Genomic DNA, 3,252 nt, shown 5'->3' on the forward strand with positions numbered 1-3,252 from the left:
TTCAAATTTCAGAATTGGGTTCGGAATTTGGAAGCAGTTTTTTCAGCCCCTATGGGATAAAACGGGCTGAAATTATGGAATAGTGATAAGAGTCGTTGTCCAAATCTAATTCAGTCACAAAATCTCCATAAAGTTGTATTTTCAGAAAAATGATGTTTTTTATGGACGCTGATTTCAGACTTGGGTTCGGTATTTGGAAGCAGTTTTTTCAGGCTCTATGGGACCAAACGGGCTCAAATTTTGGAATAGTGATGAGAGTCGTTGTCCAAATCTAATTCAGTCACAAAATCTCCATAAAGTTGTATTTTTAGAAAAATTATGTTTTTTATGGACGCTAATTTCAGACTTGGGTTCGGTATTTGAAAACAGTTTTTTCAGGCTCTATGGGACTTAATGGGCTGAAATTTTGGAAAAGTGATGAGAGTCGTTGTCCAAATCGAATTCAGTTACAAAATCTCCATAAAATTGTATTTTTAGGAAAAATCATAATTTTCATGGACGTTTATTTCAGACTTGGGTTTGGAATTTTGAAGCAGTTTTATCAGGCACTATGGCACCAAACGGTTTGAAATTTTGGAAAAGTGATGAGAGTCGTTGTCCAAATGGAATTCAGTCACGAAATCTCCATAAACTTGTATTTAAAAAAAAATAAATTATATTCTAATTTCAGACTTGGGTTTGGAATTTGGAAGCAGTTTTTTCAGGCTCTATGGGACTAAATGGGCTGAAATTTTGGAAAAGTGATGAGAGTCGTTGTCCAAAACTAGTTCAGTCAAAAAATCTCCATAAAGTTGTATCTTTAGAAAAGTCATGTTTTTTATGGACGCTAATTCCAGACTTGGGTTCGATCTAAGGAAGCAGTTTTTGAAGGCTCTATGGGACCAAACGGGCTCAAATTTTGGAAAAGTGATGAGAGTCGTTGTCCAAATCGAATTCAGTCACAAAATCTCCATAAAGTTTTATTTTTAGAAAAATCATAATTTTTATGGACTCTTATTTCAGACTTGGGTTCGGTCTAAGGAAGCAGTTTTATAGGGCACTATGGCAATAAACGGTTTGAAATTTTGGAATAGTGATGAGAGTCATTGTCCAAATCGAATTCAGTTACGAAATCTTCATAAACTTGTATTTTAAAAAAAAAGTGGGTGTGTCAAGCCTACGCAAGACAGAAGTGAAACTTCTAGTATTCTTCTCTCTTATTATTAGGGCTTTTTTATACTAATTTTCATATATTTATTGGCAGGTAGAGTAGAAATTAATATTGTTTAGCGTTTGCCAACGACCATACCATGTTGAACACACCGGTTCTCGTCCGATCACCGAAGTTAAGCAACATTGGGCGCGGTCAGTACTTGGATGGGTGACCGCTTGGGAACACCGCGTGCCGTTGGCCCATTTTTTATGGTAATTTCATGTTTTTTTTTATTTTTTTATCGTTACTATCATTAATAATATCATAAAATTCTTTAACTTTTCAAGTATGCTACAGGCCTAAAATATTACTTAGTGGATTGATATTATGGTCAACCATTGAAAAAAAAAATTCCTGCAAAGTTATGGATGTAATTACGATCTTTTTCAAGCGCGTATGTAATGATTATTTTTATCAACGTCGCACACACCTTGCTAATGTTTTCAGTATTATTAGGGCTTTTTTATACTAATTTTCTTATATTTATTGGCAGGTAGAGTAGAAATTAATATTGTTTAGCGTTTGCCAACGACCATACCATGTTGAACACACCGGTTCTCGTCCGATCACCGAAGTTAAGCAACATTGGGCGCGGTCAGTACTTGGATGGGTGACCGCTTGGGAACACCGCGTGCCGTTGGCCCATTTTTTATGGTAATTTCATGTTTTTTTTTATTTTTTTATCGTTACTATCATTAATAATATCATAAAATTCTTTAACTTTTCAAGTATGCTACAGGCCTAAAATATTACTTAGTGGATTGATATTATGGTCAACCATTGAAAAAAAAAATTCCTGCAAAGTTATGGATGTAATTACGATCTTTTTCAAGCGCGTATGTAATGATTATTTTTATCAACGTCGCACACACATTGCTAATGTTTTCAGTATTATTAGGGCTTTTTTATACTAATTTTCATATATTTATTGGCAGGTAGAATAGAAATTAATATTGTTTAGCGTTTGCCAACGACCATACCATGTTGAACACACCGGTTCTCGTCCGATCACCGAAGTTAAGCAACATTGGGCGCGGTCAGTACTTGGATGGGTGACCGCTTGGGAACACCGCGTGCCGTTGGCCCATTTTTTATGGTAATTTTATGTTTTTTTTTATTTTTTTATCGTTAACATCATAAAAAATTTTATATCATTCTTTAACTTTTCAAGTATGCTACAGGCCTAAAATATTACTTAGTGGATTGATATTATGGTCAACCATTGAAAAAAAAAAAGGCGTTAAAAACAAAAAAATTATGTGCGATGGCCGAGAATCGAACTCGGATCAACTGCTTGGAAAGCAACTACGCTGACCATTACACCACCAACGCCAGTTGTCGAGATGAGCTAAGAAGCATTTATATTTTACTTCAAAACTTTGACTAGATCAAATGAACTTTAATCGGTCCCGCATTTTCGTTTCGGTCATGAGTTGGTTTTACTCCGGTACTCGAAATTGCATGACGCGGGTAAAGAAGTTTCACTTCAAAAATAAATTATATTCTAATTTCAGACTTGGGTTCGATCTAAGGGTGCAGTTTTATCAGGCACTATGGCACCAAACGGTTTGAAATTTTGGAATAGTGATGAGAGTCATTGTCCAAATCGAATTCAGTCACGAAATCTCCATAAACTTGTATTTAAAAAAAAAAAAAAAATTATATTCTAATTTCAGACTTGGGTTCGGAATTCGGAAGCAGTTTTTTCAGGCCCTATGGGATTAAACGGGATGAAATTATGGAATTCGAGGATCCCACCACTTACCCGCCCCGGTATAGGTAACTTATGGTGACCCCTTCAGGGCTCTTGCAAGGACTCTAATTTTTTTGTTAAGAACGACTCTACATTTAATAAGAACGATGCTAAACCTCGAATGTCCCCGCATACGTGTTTAGGGAAATTATGGAATAGTGATAAGAGTCGTTGTCCAAATCTAATTCAGTCACAAAATCTCCATAAAGTTGTATTTTAGAAAAATCATGTTTTTTATGGACGCTGATTTCAGACTTGGGTTCGGAATTTGGAAGCAGTTTTTTTAGACCCTATGGGACTAAATGGG

General features: G+C 35.5%; 3 non-coding genes across 3 annotated transcripts; all 3 read left to right on the top strand.

Annotated features, from left to right (window-relative positions):
* The first annotated feature begins 1,274 nt into the window (after positions 1–1,274).
* On the top strand, positions 1,275–1,393 carry LOC149409038 (5S ribosomal RNA). The gene has a single exon (XR_016305291.1). It is a non-coding gene; the product is annotated as a 5S ribosomal RNA (ribosomal RNA).
* A 323-nt stretch (positions 1,394–1,716) lies between these two features.
* On the top strand, positions 1,717–1,835 carry LOC149409039 (5S ribosomal RNA). Its single transcript, XR_016305296.1, has one exon. It is a non-coding gene; the product is annotated as a 5S ribosomal RNA (ribosomal RNA).
* Positions 1,836–2,158: 323 nt separating this feature from the next.
* On the top strand, positions 2,159–2,277 carry LOC149409040 (5S ribosomal RNA). The gene has a single exon (XR_016305297.1). It is a non-coding gene; the product is annotated as a 5S ribosomal RNA (ribosomal RNA).
* The last annotated feature ends 975 nt before the right edge of the window (positions 2,278–3,252 follow it).

The sequence above is a fragment of the Hesperophylax consimilis genome, unplaced genomic scaffold (assembly GCF_061612785.1).
Source record: "Hesperophylax consimilis isolate HC1 unplaced genomic scaffold, BYU_Hcon_1.0 scaffold_37, whole genome shotgun sequence".
Taxonomy (NCBI): domain Eukaryota; kingdom Metazoa; phylum Arthropoda; class Insecta; order Trichoptera; family Limnephilidae; genus Hesperophylax; species Hesperophylax consimilis.